A 21,260-nucleotide genomic window follows, 5' to 3' on the forward strand; every position below is an offset into this window, starting at 1 on the left:
AGCTCTCAGAAACTCATTGTTATGTGAGAAACATGCAAAACTGGATCACTATGAAGGACAACAGAGTTTCATTAGATTTTCTTTAATCTGTGTCTCCACACAGTAGATTCTAAATTTGAACTTATTTTGAGGTAAAAAGATCATTTTCATCACTAGATCACTATGAAGGAAAACAGAGTTGTACTTGTTTTTCTAAAAGAACTTGTCTTCCCATAGCAGATTCTTAATTTGAGCCTATTTCGGGGTAACAGGTGATTCTCATCAGTGTTATAGCTATGGCTGTGGTGTCTGCCCAGAAACTCTTAAAAACAATTTTCTATGTGAGAGACATATACACCTGGAAAACTGTGAAGGACAACAAAGTTTGATTTGATTGGAAAAACACAGTTTCAATAGATCTTGTCTCCACACAGCATATTCTCAGTTGAAGCCTATTTTGATGTTTTAAAAAGGTCATCACTGTACTAGCATCAGCTGTCATTGCTGCCCATTTGGTCCTAGAAAGCAATTTCTATGTGAGAAATACATAAAAACTGGATAACTATGATGGACAACAGTAATGATATGCAGGTCAACCCACAGGCTGTGGGTCGACCTGCAGTTCAGGCGGTTCAGCTAAGCTTGTTAGAAAAAGTTGGTGGCTTCCAGTGGTCTGGTCAAAAAGTGACAAAGCAGCACTCTGAGTTAATTATGAATAACTTTAAGAAATGTGCAGTAATCCAACGTTCACCTTCTTTCCCCCTCTCCTTCTCTTTGTCCCTGTCTTTCACACAACAAGCAATGCTCAGGCTTTCCCTTATTCAGCTTTTGAACATGAAAACCTGTTAAAGCCTGATATATTTAAAATCTCCTCTATCATAATTATCAGCATATGTAGGCCTAACACTGTGTCCTAACAGCAAGCAAACGTCTCTCTGTCTGTTAAATATACACTTCTGTAGTGTCATGTAAATAAACCAGTGTGCTGATCAGCTGTACACTCATGTTAACAAACTACTGTATAATCAGCCGTGCACTCTTGTAAATGAACAAGGTAGGTAATCAACTGTGCACACCTGTAAAAAAAAAAACTACTGTACTGATCAGCTGTGCACTTGAGATCATATTTAAGATATAACACTTAAAGATGGGTGAGTGTTTTATATTGTGATATTTACTAGAAATGACATACAGTATAGCCAACAGCACATAGGTTGTTATTAGAGATATTAATTGCCAGAAACTTTCAGCTCTGGTTTGTGGTTGGGTTTGGGTCAATGGTTTTAGCATATGTTTACTGGGCTAGTGGGGCAAATTGGCTGGGTTGTTGTGGACTTTAAAAACCTTGACTGGCGCATAACTAGCTTCTCACCTGGGTTCTAATTCCATATCTACTTCAGTCTCCCTCTTCTATTGTTCCGCCAGATTCAGTAATAGTCACTGCTAAGTATTGTCGATACTACAGCTGTCCTTGAGTGTTTTTTGAGCTGCTTATTAGGGCCTAAGCACCAAACACTGTAAGGACCCTCTTGAAAGCTGAAGGAATTATTTATTTATTAAGGCCTGAGCAACAAATAGCACAAGGACCCTCTTGGAACTTTCTTATTATCATTGTTATTATTAGGAGTTCAAGCCCAAAGGGCTGTAACCCTATTGTTTTTGTCCTGTTTTCTTCTTCTTCTTCTTCTTCTTCTTCTTCTTATTATTATTATTAGGGGTTCAAGCCCAAAGGGCCACAACCCTATTGTTTTGTCCTGTTTTATTATTATCATTGTTCAGAAATGTTTTTGCAAATTCCCGTGAGATGGTACATTGTAGAGACATGAAATTTTCACCAGTGATTGGAAGTTGTGTACAAATGGTGCTCAAGAAATATCATGCCACTAGGCCAAATTAGGGGCACTATAATTAAGATTGAAGTAAATTTGGTTTTGAAAGGCCACCACCCTTGAAATTCAGCAAACATGTTGAGGTGAATGGGTTCTACAAAAGCCTCAAAGAACCTCAAGGTCCGCCTAACTAGATTGTCTGCCATATTGAATTTTTTGAAAAGGACATTTTTGACATCTCCTAAGGTGTAGGTCCTGTTTCTGCCAAATTTTCTGTGGATTATCATGGGATGAAGCTCTTGATTAACAGCTTTTTGATATGTCATTGCGTTTTGATGATATTGAGCAATGGAGTTTAGTGGGGGCGTGGCTTAGCACATTAATGGATTTTACTCCTTAACAGTTGAGCCAATCACCACAAAACTTGTAGGAGATGTCTACATGGGTAACTGAATCATACCCTGAAAGTTTGATTCAAATCCACCGATAGGGGGCACTACACATGCAAAAAGTTAATATCTCATAATCACCCAGAGATATTTGTATTAAACTTGGTTTGCATCATCTAGGCCCATGTCTTAGTCGATGCACAAAATTTGAAAATTATTGCCTAAAGGGAGCGTTGCTTAATTAAATCTAAATTTCAAGACATTTCCCATTCCATACTTCAAAAAATCATAATAAATCACCAGTGTATCCTACAGAGCAGAATTTATTTCAGCACATCAACTGAATTGTGACAAACGTTTGCCATGTGCAAGCTATAGTCTATTCAGAAGTCCATCCCTACATTTTTCAAGAATATGCTATATTAATTAACATCTATATCTCCAAAAGTCTTCATCTATATGCAACCACCATTGCCACAAACATTATTTGGATACTAGATGTCACATGTTTCAAATGGTGTTCAGATCGGTTTAACGGTTAGCTCACAGTGATATTCATTATTTTGTTGTAATTTGTACTGTATGCACAACATTATCTATTTCATCTTATTTTTAACCAAAATGTATGGAAAATCTCAGCACACCCAAAAACAGCAGGTGCGTAGGAGAGAGGCTGCAACCCAAAAATATATAAAAATCAAAAAAGGCTCCTGCACACTGTCTCACTCTCATTTTCATTTTATTTAAGCAATGTTTCAGTCAGTGTGACCTTCATCATGTTTTGAAATACCTGATGAAGGTCACACACCATCTGAAACTTTGCTTAAATAAAATGAAAATAAGAGAGTGAGACAGTGTACGGGAGCCTTTTTTGATTTTTATCTTATTTTTATCCAAATGTCACCAAAATATTTGACAAAATACTTGAAATCAGCAGAATGATGTGCGATTATTTTCAGAATTTTATCACCAACACTTTAACTGGTATTGATATCTCACTGTGTTGACAATAAACTTTAAAAGGGGTGTGGCTCAGCAAATGACTCCACAACCTTTGGTCAATCATCAGAAAATCTTGCAAGCAATTTCTTCAGAGGAACCAGGAACATATCCTGAAAGTTTCATTCAGATTTTTAAAAAAAAATGGCAAAAAATTGGCTCGGGATAATACAAATCAGACTAGAAATCAGAAATTGATTGTCCAATCATTACAGAACTTGCAGGGTATGTTAAATAATAATGATGAACTACATGTGTTAAATTATTTTGAAATCAGTCAAAAGGGGGTGCCACAAGTTCCAAACAAGAGCAGTGGTCTTTCTCAAAATTTGGCCATGAATCAATGACAGTTTGTTCAAACATCAACAAACTTGGTGGACTTTTTTTTTTTTTTTTTTTTTTTTTTTTTAAATAATGCCATTAAGCATGTCTCCAAAATGTTTCTGCAGTTGACCAATAGGAAGCGACAGAGTTTCCAAAGAAGAGCATGGCCTGGTACAGATTTGGACATCAATAAATAAGCGTCTGTCTGATTGTCATGAAACCTGTTGTTTATCTTTAACACAGGTGTCCTAAACTGTCAAAGGTCTTAATGTTACCCAGCTTTCAACTTCCATGCTGGCTTGAACCCCGGAATTGCTGCTTGCAACTATATTTATTATTATTATTGTTGTTATTATTTTAGGGCCAGAGCACCAAAGTTGTTGTCTCATGCTTAGTAACAGTCCCATCTTCATGACATCTACCTGTCAAAATTGAGTTATAGTCATAGCGTCACCTACTGGTAACAGAAAATCATGTTTTCTACTTGATGTACTCCTCCTAGCACATTGACAACACCCACCTCAAATGTGGTCAGAAAAGCCTTAATGATTATATGACAGTAAGTTTCCGCTGAATGCTGTTGCCATGGCGCATGGTGACTGCGCCACCCATTTGCAACAGGAAGTAAGCCTTGTGTCACAATATAATTTGATTTACATGAAATTTACATGGTGTGGTCTAAAATTCATAGTAGCAACATGACGTATATAACTGTGTGTTCTCTAGCACCCCATAGTGGACACAGGAAGTTGTACAAAATTTGTAATCCAGTGCAGCCACCCCTAACAGTAAATACCATCTCGAAAATCTGCATTAACCGGTGTAACATCAGTACCCCTGATATGCACATAGGTGTGAGGGCCTGTTCATCTCTGCTTACAACTTAAATTAGGGGCCCAGCAGTGACTGCAGGCAGTCGCAAAGGCCCTATTGAAACGGAAGGAATTCTTGTTCCTTCTCTTCTTCTTTGAAATGAATCACATTGTTGAGGGACTAAAGTTTTTTAAAAAAAAAAGAAGCAACTTTGGTATGTTTCACATAGATGTATGAAAATTGTTGCTTTAAGCTTTAATGTCACTTGAACTCTAAACACCACTCACAACATCAGAGGTGACAAAGCAAAACCTGTCGGTACGGAGGAAAAGGATAGAGGGGGCTGCAGCATGTCCAAGGTGGTACCTTGGGCCAAGAGGTACAAATAATGGATGATGAGCCAAGAAGACACTAATAACTAAAAAAGGACCAACAGAAGCATCCCAGTGGAACTCCCTGATGTGGCTCAGTACATCAGTCAGTACATCTGTCCCCAGTCTAAATATATTAATTGGAAATTAATTTTATTTTTATTACCAACAAAATTAGAGAAGCATATTAGAGAAGCATATTTGAAAACTGTAAAATGTTTCAAACAAACAAATTCTGAAATATATATATATATATATATATATATATATATATACATATATATATATATATATATATATACAGTACAGGCCAAAAGTTTGGACACACCTTCTCATTCAATGCGTTTTCTTTATTTTCATGACTATTTACATTGTAGATTCTCACTGAAGGCATCAAAGCTATGAATGAACACATGTGGAGTTATGTACTTAACAAAAAAAGGTGAAATAACTGAAAACATGTTTTATATTCTACTTTCTTCAAAATAGCCACCCTTTGCTCTGATTACTGCTTTGCACACTCTTGGCATTCTCTCCATGAGCTTCAAGAGGTAGTCACCTGAAATGGTTTTCCAACAGTCTTGAAGGAGTTCCCAGAGGTGTTTAGCACTTGTTGGCCCCTTTGCCTTCACTCTGCGGTCCAGCTCACCCCAAACCATCTCCATTGGGTTCAGGTCCGGTGACTGTGGAGGCCAGGTCATCTGCCGCAGCACTCCATCACTCTCCTTCTTGGTCAAATAGCCCTTACACAGCCTGGAGGTGTGTTTGGGGTCATTGTCCTGTTGAAAAATAAATGATCGTCCAACTAAACGCAAACCGGATGGGATGGCATGTCGCTGCAGGATGCTGTGGTAGCCATGCTGGTTCAGTGTGCCTTCAATTTTGAATAAATCCCCAACAGTGTCACCAGCAAAACACCCCCACACCATCACACCTCCTCCTCCATGCTTCACAGTGGGAACCAGGCATGTGGAATCCATCCGCTCACCTTTTCTGCCTCTCACAAAGACACGGCGGTTGGAACCAAAGATCTCAAATTTGGACTCATCAGACCAAAGCACAGATTTCCACTGGTCTAATGTCCATTCCTTGTGTTTCTTGGCCCAAACAAATCTCTTCTGCTTGTTGCCTCTCCTTAGCAGTGGTTTCCTAGCAGCTATTTGACCATGAAGGCCTGATTCACGCAGTCTCCTCTTAACAGTTGTTCTAGAGATGGGTCTGCTGCTAGAACTCTGTGTGGCATTCATCTGGTCTCTGATCTGAGCTGCTGTTAACTTGCGATTTCTGAGGCTGCTGACTCGGATGAACTTATCTTCAGAAGCAGAGGTGACTCTTGGTCTTCCTTTCCTGGGTCGGTCCTCATGTGTGCCAGTTTCGTTGTAGCGCTTGATGGTTTTTGTGACTCCACTTGGGGACACATTTAAAGTTTTTGCAATTTTCCAGACTGACTGACCTTCATTTCTTAAAGTAATGATGGCCACTCGTTTTTCTTTAGTTAGCTGATTGGTTCTTGCCATAATATGAATTTTAACAGTTGTCCAATAGGGCTGTCGGCTGTGTATTAACGGCTGTGACTTCTGCACAACACAACTGACGGTCCCAACCCCATTGATAAAGCAAGAAATTCCACTAATTAACCCTGATAAGGCACACCTGTGAAGTGGAAACCATTTCAGGTGACTACCTCTTGAAGCTCATGGAGAGAATGCCAAGAGTGTGCAAAGCAGTAATCAGAGCAAAGGGTGGCTATTTTGAAGAAACTAGAATATAAAACATGTTTTCAGTTATTTCACCTTTTTTTGTTAAGCACATAACTCCACATGTGTTCATTCATAGTTTTGATGCCTTCAGTGAGAATCTACAATGTAAATAGTCATGAAAATGAAGAAAACGCATTGAATGAGAAGGTGTGTCCAAACTTTTGGCCTGTACTGTATATATATATATATATATATATATATATATATAAAGTGACCATTGTGAAGTCTGTATATTTTGTAATATTGGCACAGAAATAATTCTATATTTATTTATTTCATGAACAGATTTATATAAAACAAATTTGGATTGATGTGGGATGCACTGATTGATTCGATACAGTGTCTGGGACTGAATGGGGAGGCTGAATCAACAGTGGAAACAGACAATATCAGTTATCTGTGAAAACCAAGCCAAAATGGCTCACAGTACCTGCCGAGTAGAGGTCACGGGTCATCAGCCAGGAGTCAGTGGATGGCTGGAGAAAGATCAAGGTAGACATTCACATCTGACACCAGAGACCATCTTTGAAAAGAGACAGAAGTTCACATATTAAGGTCACATGATGACACCTGAGCCAATTTGATATGCTGATAGAGACAGTGAGATGTAGTTGAAAGCCTTTATTTTTTGGAACACTTAAATATCACATAAATATGTAAAGTTTTTTCTGAGGGATGATAACAGACGTAAGAGTGGAGAGTAGGGGGGAATTGGGGCAGTTGTAACAACTGGCAATTGAAACATATTCATTCATTCATTCATCTTCTAACCGCTTCATCCTCACGAGGGTCGCGGGGGGGCTGGAGCCTATCCCAGCTACATCAGGCGAGAGGCAGGGTACACCCTGGACAGGTCGCCAGACTATCGCAGGGCTGACACATAGAGACAAACAACCATTCACGCTCACATTCACACCTACAGACAATTTAGAGTTATCAATTAACCTAGTCCCCAATCTGCATGTCTTTGGACTGTGGGAGGAAGCCGGAGTGCCCGGAGAGAACCCACGCTGACACAGGGAGAACATGCAAACTCCACACAGAAGGGCTCCCACGCCCGGGATCGAACCGACAACCCTCTTGCTGTGAGGTGAGAGTGCTAACCACCACACCACCGTGCCGCCCATTGAAACATCTTACGTAGGTAAAATCAAGTTATCAATGTGAAAACTGTATAGAAATTGTTCAACAGGTTTTTGAGTAATGACATCAACTTTTACCATTGCCCCCCCACAGGGTTAGAAATGAACTTTTTTGTCCACCTGCCAATGTGGCTGGTGGATTTCAAAATCTACTGGCCACTTAGTAAATTACCCTTTAATTTTTTTTTTTGCTAGTGAATGAGGGCAAATCTAGCAGCCACTTGCAAATTTCACCAGCATTTGGCTGGTGACTGGGGCTAATTTTCAACCCTGGCCCAAGTCTCTCCTTATTGCATAATGAGAACATAATTAACAGTCCTTTTATTAATATGTTTGTTTATTTGGAAGAGCAGATCAGGTTTTGAGAGCTAAATCCTGATATGTAACTTGTTTCTTAAGGGCGACACTTAAAAGTAAATATTCAAAGGTGTATGACCTTTCTTGCACTGCACATCTGTAAGGCTTAAAAACACTTCAGTGTGGCTTCAGGGGTTATCCATCAGTAATGAGAGGTAAAACAAGAGGTGAGTCAACATTACCATTGACATTCCGTAAAAATCCCCGGGCAGCAGAGAATATACTGCCTTCCTTTGGATTTTGGTCTGTGAAAACAAATTTTAAATTCATTATTTGGGGGGTTAAATTGAAACCCTCCCCCATGAAACCACATTTGGTTGATTCCAGACTTCTCGCAGATCCAAGATGGCGGACTGAGCAATGATGTGCCGAAGTTCACTTTTAACTGTAAACGCTGAAGCTTGTTAACCTCCGTTTCACTTGTCGGCTTGATGTGTGTTGACAAGAATTACTGGTAAGTCTGAAATCACTGACAGACTGCTTATTTCGTGACACTGTTTCAAAGTCAAATCCCGTTTTCTGTGCAGAGTTGAGTGAGGAGCTGTCGTAGCCTCGGCAGTTAGCTAATAACGTTATTCCAGCTCCCAGTTATCTCACTGGTTACCGGGCCGGGGTTTGTGCTGGAAATCTGTCTCATCGTCTGAAGAATATATGGCTGTGTTGGCACCATCACAGATGGACTAGGACATGAAGAAGGTCCAGGTCATGGGTTTGTTCAGAGTATCACTTGGAGCCCCTGAAGCTGGCGTTAGCATGCTAATATTAGCGACAGTCTGATGACACTGTTGCTTTATAGAGCTAGCTGTTAGCATGCCAGCTGAAATCCACAACGAGTTGCTGCTCAAAGTTTTTTCGTTTCTTTGACGCTGCCCTTCAGACAGTCTTTTTCTGTAAAGTAATGACATTTTGGTATGATTATACCGATAGGTAATCTATATGCCTTCATTATCAGTAGGTTAACTGTTTGATTTGTTGGTGAGCATCGTATTTTGATCGAGGGATTGATTAACCTAAGGTAACGATTGTGTTTTGGTAGCTAACGTTACCTGGCATTCCTCAGCTCGGGAGCTGGGTCGTTGTGTTGCCGGGCTCCAGGCTGGATGCTCTCTAGCCTCTGGCTGTCCGCTATGCTGGCAGCAGCACTGCACATCGTTTGGGACTAAAACTGCTTCAACTCACATCACATCAGGCTTGGTTGTTTCGCTGCGGTTTACAACCCCGTGTTGCTGTTAAGAGAGGAATTCAAGGATTGAATGAAGCTGACCATTCGTGTGTGTGTGTGTGTCTCTGCGTGTGATTTATAGTGAATTATTTTACAATAACTGAATAGTAACTAGTTGAATAAGGCTTGGAAAAAGGTGTTATCTGGATCAGACTACACAAACGTGATGTAATTCTGTTCACTTTATTCTTCTATAGTAAATGTCCCAGTTGCTTAACAGCAGTTAATAGAATCATTGGTCCTGGTTGTGGAACCTAAATAAACTTAAATCCTAAGAATGAGAGCATGAGAACTGAAATGGTCAAATTTTAAAAATTGGCATGGTGCAATGTTACTTGGCCAGATTATGTTATATTCAAACTTCGATCGGGTATAACCTGAATTAAATGCTCATTTTTATCAATTCTGCCCTGTATTCTAGTAAACCTAAATTGAGCATTCAGCTGAATGCTTGTCAGGATTTCAATTTGAGAGAGACGGAGAGAGAATATACATGCGTTTATAGACAAAGGGAAATAAGCAGGGCTGGGTGATAGGGCCAAAAATGTTATAATGAAAAAATGAATATCAAATATAAGGCATATCTGCATTTATAGACAAAGGAAAGAAGTGAACCCAAGAAAAATGTTCGTTATCAGTCGATATTGATAATTATCATAATAAACGTCAAATCAATATTCATTTTAAACAACAAATAATTTTTATATCAAGTTTACAGGCTGGTATTTGCTCCTGAGTGAAAGTTGAAACATATGATTAATTGTGGTATGACACTTGGAACATCCCACAAATCTGGGGTAGATTCAAAACAAATGTAATCAAAATAATGTCAATAAATAAAACAATAAATTGACAAGCAGCACCTCAAACCCTTTGTACAGATGGTTTAAAACATTTTGTAGCCGAAGTGTTTTAGCTGACAATGTAAATAAATAAATAAATAGTAAAACATAACAATAACATGCTAACTTCCATTAGCATTAGATAAGTAGCTACTTGACTGTAGCTACAATTATATGGCGAATTCAATCGTGGGGTTGCCCCACGCTATTATCTGTGTACAAAACAATCACAACAAAAATAACTTAAAGAGCGTTTTGAATGTTGTAACGTTATAAAGTTACCCTATGCTAGAGTTTGTGGATTTTCGGTTTTGCTGGTCCGGTCTGGTGTACGAGCTTAAACAGGTTTCATTTTATGCAAAGCGGCTGAACCAACGTTCTTTAGACAGGTTCTGGCACATTAAAAAGTAGCCTATATCAGCTACCAGTGCTGACGGCGTCACGCTTAATCCAACTCGTATTGCATTAGTAAAAGGCAATATGACAGTGTGATTATATGTTCATAAACTGACTAACAGAGCCACTAGTGCCTGGCAGGCCAGTGATGGCAACATGAAGGAGATCACAATTCAGAAGAGGCGGGAGAGTGGCACACGCTGTTTGTTTACTTGAATGTGCATGTGTTTTTGGGGATGACGAGAGGAGACGTGGCAGTGTTTATCTTTCAAGAAAACTAAAACTGCAACAATATAAAAACATTTTGGATTTGAAGCCAACAAAATAGATGTCCCAACTGGCTGCAGGCGCTGTCCAGCTTAACTTTTGTCAGATGCTGTGTTTCAGTTTCAGTACAGCCAATTTATTTGAAACATCTCAAGCCTATTTTGATAGGAAGTGGTTATCGATCTCCCAGTACTAATTCTGAATATCTAGATAATATCTGTGATATGTTAGATAGTGTTTGCACTGCTAATCATGAATTATATTTTATGGCTGATATGAACATAGACTGGAATTCTTCTTCTTGTCCAATGAAAAAGAAACTAATGAATACCTGTGCAGCTTTCGGATTATCACAAGTTGTTAATAAGCCAATGAGAATTTGTTTGAAAAATAATGGCAAGACAGTGGCGACTTGTATTGATCATATTTATTTGAACACTCCTGAGGTCTGTTCCAAATCCATATCTCTGCCTATAGGATGTACAGATCACAATCTCATTGCAAGGAAAACAAAAGTTCAAAAAGCCGGTTCAACAACAATGCACAGCACACAAGATAATAAGGCAGCAGCAGAACCCCGATAAATTCAGGCACGTTCAAAGGCCAGACTAATAACCTCAGTTAATAATACTAGCTCTATGTCTACCAAAACACGAAAATCTGAAATCAAGCTCCACACAACTTCATCCTAAAGGCTTAGCCTACTTCCACCATTAACCATAGGCGCCCCCTCTTGGACAGAAGACAGCACAACCAAATTATAACAACAGAAACATAAATCTTACACCAACCACAATGCATATTACAATTCAATTCAATTTTATTTATAAAACCCAATATCACAAATCACAATTTGCCTCACAGGGCTTTACAGCATACGACATCCCTCTGTCCTTATGATCCTCGCAGCGGATAAGGAAAAACTCCCCAAAAAAACCCCTTTAACGGGGAAAAAAAACGGTAGAAACCTCAGGAAGAGCAACTGAGGAGGGATCCCTCTTCCAGGACGGACAGACGTGCAATAGATGTCGTACAGAACAGATCAGCATAACAAATTAACAGTAATCCACATGACACAATGAGACAGAGAAAGAGAGAGAGAGAGAGAGAGATGCAGGTAATGACAGTAGCTTACAACAACATTATTGAAAGTAATAATATTATAGTTATAGTTCTGGCTACTGCGGTACAATATGTTGAAAGTATGTATTAATATCTGGCAGTATACAAGTGTGACAGTAGTCATATGTGTATAATAACAGTAGAAGTATGACTAATGACTAATGATGGCAGCAGCAGCAGGAGGCATCTGGCAGGACCACGACAGCAGCACAACCACACACGTCACGCTGTCCAGGCACCGCTGCGATATGAGTTAATCTGAGAGACAGTGGAGCACAAAGGCTCCGGAGAAGAAGCCGAGTTAGTGACATCCAGAATGGCCGAGTTAGCAAGATGCAGTAATAGAATGAGAGAGAGAGAGAGAGAGAGAGAGAGAAAAGGAGCCTGGTGTATTATAGGGGGGTCCTCTGGCAGACTAGGCCTAAGTCAGCCTAACTAGGGGCTGGTACAGGGCAAGCCTGAGCCAGCCCTAACTATAAGCTTTATCAAAGAGGAAAGTCTTAAGTCTAGTCTTAAATGTGAAGACGGTGTCTGCCTCCCGGACCGTAACAGGAAGATGATTCCACAGGGGAGGAGCCTGATAGCTGAAGGCTCTGGCTCCTGATCTACTTTTGGAGACTTTAGGGACCACGAGTAACCCTGCGTTCTCAGAGCGCAGAGTTCTGGTGGGATAATAAGGCACTATGAGCTCTCTAAGATATGACGGAGCTTGACCATTTAGAGCTTTATAAGTTAACAGTAGGATTTTAAATTCAATTCTGGATTTTACAGGGAGCCAGTGCAGAGAAGCTAAAACAGGAGAAATATGATCTCGTTTCTTAGTTCCTGTTAGTGCATGTGCTACTGCATTCTGAATTAGCTGGAGAGTTTTTAAGGACTTACTAGAGCAACCTGATAATAGAGAGTTACAGTAATCCAGCCTTGAGGTAACAAAAGCGTGGACCAATTTTTCTGCATCTTTTCGGGTCAGGATAGGCCTAATTTTCGCAATATTACACAATAGCTTCAGCAAAACATGAAAAGAGCACTGCACAGCCACAGTGCACATTTCAATAGCTCTATCAAAAGCACTAGTTACAACAGAAACAAGAAGGACCCTATGTCTTATAAGCCATACTAAATGTTACAGCAGCCACAATGCATATTACAATAGCTTCACCAAAACATGACAAGAGCACTGCACAGCTAGAGTATGAAAATACATGTGTGTTTCTCAGTGTCTTCTTTTAAATCTCTTCTTAAGACTCACATTTATCATATGGTCTTTTCTTAATTGATGGTAATTAATTATTGTAACTGTTTTTAAATTATTTGATATTTTATTATTTTATGTACTAATTGTTTTTATTGTTAAGCACGTTGTAACTCTTTTTTGAAGGGTGCTATACAAATTAAGTTATTATTATTATTATGTCTTACCTTTAAGTAGTTAGCAGGCTGCAAAGGAGTTTGCTTTTCTCTGAGGCAGAGGCCGTACTGCTAGCTGCACTTGCTGCAGAGGTGCTCGGTCTGTCGCCGCCGGGTAAACACTTTTTTGTAAGTAAATCTGATATTTTCGCATACTTTTCACTCTCCACGAGCATAGCTTTCCTTTTTCTCTCTCTCTTTTTCTCCGCTCCACCCTTCTCCACCCATCTTTTCGTGCCTCGATCCATTTTCTTTTCTTGTTGTGATGTTGTCGTTGACGCTGAGTGCATTACCCATCATTCGTCACTTGTCAGATGTCAAATGTCATCACTCAATGATCGCGATATATTTATCATATTTATTTAAAATTATATTTAGGCAACTACTTATATGTATATTGTGGCCAATAAAAATGTGTTGGGCCGCCAAGAGAAGATTTATTTATTTATTTATTTATTTATTTGCCTGGCTGCCGGCTGCCGCAGGACCATACAGACGTTTTGGCATTTGCCAAGATGCCAGATGGCCAGTCCGTCACTGAAAGTAACCAATGCCAACTGGTCAAATGTGTTCTTACAAGATGATCCCAAAGAAGCATTTCAAGCTTTCACCGAAACTTTAATGAATATTGTAGATAATCATGCACCATTACAGAAATTTACAGTCAGGAATGTAAAGGGAAATTTCGGTTTATGTCAGCCTGTCTCCTATTGTCCTAAATTTGTTTCAAGTGACTAGTGACATAAAAATAATAGTTAGCATGTTAGCCGTTAGCCTAACCTTCAAGTGCAAAGTTAGTCCACTAAACAAGCTTTTTTTCCCACAAAGACCGCCTCATATCATTAGGATAAATGTCAGAGAACATATAGAAAACGACGTGGAAACGTGTTGTCTTACATTATTGGTGTGGTGCCATGTTTGTTTACCATTTAGCTCTGCTTTCCAAAGCGCGGCCGAAATATATCTTGTGAGCTCTAGATAAAGCCCAGCTGGATACTACTCCAGGTGGAGGTGTCTCGTCCTCGGTCACATCCAGACCTTGAAAATAAGGCTTCAACCGGTCCCATTCCTTGCAACAGAGGCATTCCTCTTCTGTGGGCACTGGGGCACAGCATTCACAGGTACACCACCAATCTCCAGAGCTACACAGCCTTGCAGCAGCCATTCCTCCGTTCTTGTCCTTTACCTGTTGCGCCTCTCTCTCTCTCCTCCTCCGTTCTTCAAATTCACAAAGCTCTTCGTCAGTGTATTCTGGCTTAAATAAATAAGGGCGGCCATCATACTCTGCAAAATCAAATTCCTCCTCCACAAAGTCGAAGTCTGGCAAAAAGTCAGCCATTATTCTATAAAGCTTTCATAAAATAAATGAATGAACTTTTCAGGCTACTGTCCGGTTCTGCCTTCCAACTGTTGCTGCTTGTTCTCGCGAGATTTCAGGCACGGTATGAGATCGCTGCTTGTTCTTGAGAGATTTCGGCCGCGCTTTGGCAGGCAGAGCTAAATGGTAAACAAACATGGCACCACACTGGTAAGGTAAGACAACACGTTTACATGTTGTTTTCTGTATGTTCTCTGACATTTATCCTAACGATATGAGGCGGTCTTTGTGGAAAAAAAAGCTTGTTTAGTGGACTAACTTTGCACTTGAAGGTTGCCCGTTCACTTACATTTTAACAGGTCTGACGCTACTGTGCGCCTGTATCTAGGCTAACGGCTAACATGCTAACTATTATTTTTATGTCACTAGTCACTTTGAAACAAATTTAGGACGATAGGAGACGGGTTGAAATAAACCAAAATTTCCCTTTAATTCTCCATGGTTGGACAAAGAACCTGAAGAACATATGATTGAAAGAAATCAGGCAAAATCCATGGCTATGTTGTCTGGTCTAAAATTAGATTGGCAAGTTTATTGCAAATTAAGAAATTTTGTTACTAAATTAATCAGGAAGAAGAAAAAAACAGTACTGTGTTAATATTATTCTTGAAGTTAAACATGATAGTAAACGATTATGGAGCACCTTGAATCATTTATTAAAAGGAATAAGTCAACACCGTCTTTTCTAGAAACTGGGGGAGAGTTTTTAACTAAACCCAAAGAAAGAGCAAATCATTTAAACAGGGTAAATGTCCCTATTAAGCCCACTAAATCTGCTTTTCAGACATTTTTAATATATACCGCCCCAATTTAAGTGAGAACATGAAGGGTTTCCTCTACATGTAATTGATCGTGGCGCACTGCCACAGCAAAATAAAAGCCACCACGCCTTCATAATGCAGATTTTTTGTTTTGTTTTCCTCAGATGTTAAAACATACTCACCATAATCAGAGATGATAATTTAAATATCATGAAATGTTATGTGACACTATGCTGCAGTTAACTTTATTTTGAAAAAACGGAGTCATCACCTGCCTGTCTGGCTGTACTGCATCACGCTCAAGAGTGGAGGGGAGGCAAAGAGACGGCAGTCCGAAGTAGAGGGAGAGAAAAGGGTGAGAGAAAGGTAGCCTACCTAAGCAAGGTTAAGTTTGATTCATCTTTTGTTCAAGCCTGTGAAAATGGCCCTAATGTCAACATTAACGTTCCCGCTGTCTCTTCCTGTCACTTTCATCACACTGTCATCATCTGATCAAACGGCACTGAACTTGTCCATGCTCTTATAGCTCCTTAGCTTTGTTTTAAACTCGGTGAAACTTAACTTCTCATCACTTTGTGTAATATGGATGGAAAATGGCTTAAATGAGTCCGGCAGGCCCGGCCCGTCCCTCTAACTGTAATTATGAGCCCGAGCCTGGTTTAATCCCGACATTTTTTTGAAAGGATACGAACGTGGACATTGAAGGCTGACTCTCGTCTTTCTTTGCATGGCAAGCCTTCGTCATGTGCCTCAGAAGTGTCGAGGTCCCTGTCTTTTTGCTGCCATATACCAGCATCGTGCTGCACTTGGTACACTCCACGTCAACAACACACATGTGCGCGGCCAACCTGGTCAGTGTAAGAGCACATTCAAGATCAACAGTCTTCGACACACTTTTAATTGTTTTTACGTGTAGGTGAGGACAGACCTGAGGAACAGGCAGCATCAATGGGCCACCTCATACAACAGAGCCTTTGAGCTCTTTTTCAAAAAATCAAGAAAAATAAAGTGCTCTCAACCAGGCTGCAAACTGTGCCATTAGATTAGGCTACAGTTGTGTAGTGAACAAATAGTGTATTTATAAAAACATTCAGTTTTAAGTTGTCATAATTTCACATCAATACCCCCTGTCCCCCCGTCCCCACCCGTCATCGCCGGAGCCCTCCCCCACAGTTTCAAAAAATCCTGGAGGAAACCCTGACATGTTAGTTAAAATGATGAGTTCAATGATGAGTCTAATCTCTCATTTGAAGTGTCAATAATTCATTTGTATCATTTTTTAATGTTATTTAATGTGTATAATTTGTCAAAATATGTCAAAAGTCTGGCATGGGCTTAATGGGTACTTAATGTACCCTTTAAACGCATGGATGTTCCAAACAAGCCCACTTCATGATTTGTTGATAAATAAATATATATATTTAAAAATCTTAACAATCCAAACTTGTTCTATAAATATCTGTAATCTCTTAGCTCTCAATAGCTATTTTCATTTTCTCTCCACTCCTATCCTCTGGCCTGTAAATGACATTTGAAATAGGCGTGATCAGCCTTTTTGCTGTGTTGTCAAATCTAAACTTACAACATGTCTTCTTTGGAATGTAGCCAAAAAACTATTCATGAACAAAATCAAAATTATAAAGGAAATTACTCTTCAATACTTCATCTTTCAATATGTGTTGCCATTTTGTCTGTATCTCTATCATACATTGTACTGTCGGCATTTAGAATTGGCCAAAATTTCTGGTCCAGCCAGCTGGTTGAAAGTGCAGATGTTTTTATCAAGATTTCTGAAGACCTAATGACTAAAAGAAAAACAGTTTCCAGGTTCAATACTAATATTTTAAGGATAATAAATGAGTCAATTTCAGTATTTACAATTAAACAAATAACTTTAATTGATTTTTAAAACATTATAAAAACACAGGTTAAAAACAAACAATTAAAACCATTGTGGAGTAACACAGACCCCCTCCAGGTAAAATCCTCACTGAAGGAGAAAGAGGAGTGGGAAAACCCGTGTTAAACCAAATATTAATAAGAGTATTTTAATATAAACTTACGTTAAAACATGACTGGAGGTCATTCGAAAAGTATTGCTAATGTTAGGATAGAATGCAGGCCTGTCCAGAATGAATTGATCTATGCAATAGAGTTGGGCAGTATCCACATTTTGTTACCGTTAAACCTTCCCCACATTTTTCCAGGGTATGTAGTATTACCGTAACTAATTAAAAATCACTTTGAAGGGCTCAGAGGGAGTTGCCAAAATGTCGGCTTGTGCCTAAACCATTGAGAAACAGAAAAGCAAACATTTCAGATTATGCAGGGGAAAGATTGTATCTTTGAATTTAAAAATGTCAGTGTATCGAAAATTGAATTAATGTTAATGACATGCAAAAATAAGCCACCAGGGGTTGGTGATCTTGACAGAAGGCTGCTTAAGCCTTTTGCTTCAATTATAGCTCCACTGGTAACATATATTATGGAAACTAGCAAAGATAGTGCCTATTCCTAAAAAAAAAAAAAAGTTGCAGTTTTTGTGAATCTAACAGTAGACCGATAAGTTTATTACTAATTTTGAGTAAGATTATGGAGTAAGTATTGTGTATGAACAAATTCAGCTCTATTTTTCCAATAATAATTTATTCACTGATTTCCAGCATGCATACAGAGAAAAATTCTCGACAGCTACTGCTTTAACCCAAATGGTAGATGATTGGTACAAGGAAATTGAAGAGAGGAAAATTATTGGAGTTGTTTTACTGGATTTTTCTGCAGCTTTTGATATCTTGAATCATGATTTGGTATTGGAAAAATTAAAATGTTATGGGTTTTCTTCTGCTGCTTTATTATGGGTTAATAGTTACCTTAGTGAAAGAAAACAAATGGTTTACTTAAATGGAAGTCAGTCAGATGTTAAACGTGAAGCAGGGAGTGCCTCAAGGAAGTTGCCTTGGACCTCTTCTGTATTCTATTTTCACAAATGATTTTCCTTTAGTATTGAAAAGGGCTCATATTTCAATGTATGCGGACGATTCAACAATTGATTTAGCTGACACAACAAGGCTGGCTGGAGTCGAACCCGGGCCGCTGCGGCGACAGCCTTGTACATGGGGCACCTACTCTACCACTAAGCCACCGATGCTCCAAAAATGGGTAATATTTTGTCAGTGATCAGAAGATGTACAACATATGTAACACAACAAACTATTAAAAAAAATAATTCAAGCTTTATTTTTGTCCCATTTAAATTATTGTTCCGTGGTTTGGTCCAGTGCATCACTAGGAAATATCAGAAAACTGCAACTAGTTCAAAATAAAGCAGTGCGTATTGCCCTTTCCTGTGGGTTTAGGACAAATGTCATAAAAATGCAGTGTCTGTCTTGGCTTGATGTAAAAAATAGCTTATTGTATTTGTTGATGGTTTTTATAAGAAATGTAATCACAACTAAGATTCCACTTATTTTCTACAAAAAAGTTATCTTTTAGTTCAGAAACACAGTTATTCAACAAGGTATGCTGGTCGTGGTTGTTTTACCTTAACCAAATCAAAGACATCTTTACAACGTACAACAATGTATAGAGCACTGAAAGAGTGGAATTCACTCCCAATTTCCATAACAAAACAGGAAAATATTCATAGCTTTAAAATTAAATTTAAAGAATATTATTTAACAAAGAACTTAAGTAATTGATATTTTTTCCGATTGTGCTCATTGTCATGAATAGATGATATGAAAATTTTTTGTTGTTTGTGTATGATAACTGATATGGTCTTTGTATGCATATCTGCTTGTGGACATGGAGGTGAATTCGAAATGTTCCTATCAAAGGATTAGTATTTCTCATTCAGGATCAGGGCATTTTGTAGTGTGATGACAACATTCATTGGATGTGATGATTCAATATTGGAGCTTGCGTCAGGTGTGTTGACTGACATCTGCTGTATGTAATACACTGACTATGGAAGAGTATCCCATACAACCCCACTTAAAAAAGCAAAACAAAACAAAAACGTAACTATCTCTTCAGTGTTTTGTAATGCTAAATGTCTTTTCTATATTTTATTTTCTGTTGGCCTTGCTGACAAACAGCTGGCTAGCCATGTCAACATGCAGAAGCGTAGTGTCCGCTGTCCATTCTTTGGTTTCCACTGTTAAGCTAGCCTTGGCTACTCTGCATTGTGCACCACCAGGGTCGGATTGGAGCTAGCTAGCAGCAACGCTCATTCGCAATTAAGGCTGGTAATGCTGCTGCAGAAACATGGTGGCTAACCGTTGACATCCCCAGTGTGAAAGCAGTCAAACTGTTCAATTTTCTGACTCATGCATTATGAATCACCTTTTTTCATCTTTCATCATTGCTGTCCTGATTGAATTTAAAAGAGAGAGGCCCTGAAGTGGGCCATTGAGAACAAGGTGACTATAAAAAGCTGATTTCCCCTTTGTGACATTCCCCTGTCTGACAACTGACTTGTTCATTTCTGTTCTTGAGTGGAGACCCAATTAGTGCTGAGCTGTAAGCCCAGGCCCACTTCTGTCCTGTGAGCATATTACTGTTGTCTGAGATGACACTTGATAATTGAGAAGAAGGCCCTTGGGTAGTTTTCACAAAGAGGTGTTTGTATATGAGGGTGAGGCTACTAGAACCCTGCCCTGTGATAAGTAGAGCTACTTGATTTATCTTGTAACACTACTGAATTTCATGGAACGGCCTGTACACATGTGGACTGAAACCAGCAATCTACATAAACATACACATTTACTACAAAGGGTGACAACAAGAGAAGTAAAATGCAAATGTGAATGTAGTCAAAGCAGTTGACTGATTATTTACCTTGTTTTATAAATCTTGCCTGCATAATTGTGAAAAACAGATAGTGGGTCTGTAAAAACTCATGGCCACAACACAGTTTTTGAAAGCTGAGTTATTATACTTGTAAAATTCAGCCATATGAGGTGTGGACTCTAGCACGTATATAGTGAAGATTGGCAAATGTCCTCTTATTCAGATAGAAACCATTTTAAAATGGAGATGAAACACTGAACAATATGACTGTGGTTCCTTTGGTTTTTACCTTAAGCAAGATGTGACACTCTAGCTCGACTAGGCCATTTAATTGGACTACTGTCCTTGTCCCAGTATACAAGCAAAGGGGCGGTATTGATTTACTGACCAAATTATGTCTGACTCTGCTATGATAGGTGGCGATATGCTCCCTTTTAGCTTGTTAGTACTGGACCTTTTTTCGGTTATACGTCTGCATTTTCTGCATCACAAAAACAAAACAAAGCATCTTCATCAGAAGTATTGTCAGGGTAGAGCACCACGTGAACTTGTCATGTTTCCCTGTGTGTACCAGGTTGGAAAGTTAGTGTTGCCAGTTCAGTTTTGCATTCCTCTTCTCGATGTAGATATCAGAATGTTATCCTTGGCATGAAGACACCGTTAAGATCTTGCTGGCTCTTCAGTAAAATTTTGGAAACAAAGAGCTCCCTCCTCAGCAACAGAATCACTTTATACAATAGGCTGACTGATGATGTTACCTTGCCTTTGATTACAAACCAAATGTACACCCCATGCATTTGCGAAATATTGCATTAAGAATCACTCTTCAACTGCAATTTCTTTTAGTACAGTCACAGCCATAATACTAAATAAATCCTAAAAAAGCCATTAAAAACTTAAAATTGATTGGTTCCATAAAAATACATAAGAAATTTTGAGTATTGGGTCATTTTGGTACCAGTGATGAAGGTCGTTCTTTTTATTAAAAGACACAATTTTTGTTGCCAAGCTTCGTGTCTACATAAAGCTAGCACATTTGAAAGTTCTTCAGACACAAAAATGGCTAAAACAAGGAACCTAACGCAGGAAACCCGCCTGAAGATAAAGATTC

The 21,260-nt window shown here is 38.9% G+C and overlaps 2 protein-coding genes across 2 annotated transcripts in view; both read left to right on the forward strand.

Annotated features, from left to right (window-relative positions):
• Window positions 1–8,289: 8,289 nt before the first annotated feature.
• The window catches only part of ndst2a (N-deacetylase/N-sulfotransferase (heparan glucosaminyl) 2a), a 109,654-nt gene continuing 96,683 nt past the window's right edge, over window positions 8,290–21,260 (forward strand). Inside the window, exon 1 of the mRNA XM_049601169.1 lies at window positions 8,290–8,417. The gene's annotated coding sequence lies outside the window, so the exon portion shown is untranslated. The remainder of the gene's footprint in view (window positions 8,418–21,260) is intronic.
• LOC125904018 (zinc finger and SCAN domain-containing protein 29-like) overlaps window positions 10,961–21,260 on the forward strand; it is a 158,578-nt gene continuing 148,278 nt past the window's right edge. The window contains exon 1 of the mRNA XM_049601282.1: window positions 10,961–12,777. The gene's annotated coding sequence lies outside the window, so the exon portion shown is untranslated. The remainder of the gene's footprint in view (window positions 12,778–21,260) is intronic.

The sequence above is a fragment of the Epinephelus fuscoguttatus genome, linkage group LG16 (genome assembly GCF_011397635.1).
Source record: "Epinephelus fuscoguttatus linkage group LG16, E.fuscoguttatus.final_Chr_v1".
NCBI classification, from domain to species: Eukaryota; Metazoa; Chordata; class Actinopteri; order Perciformes; family Serranidae; genus Epinephelus; species Epinephelus fuscoguttatus.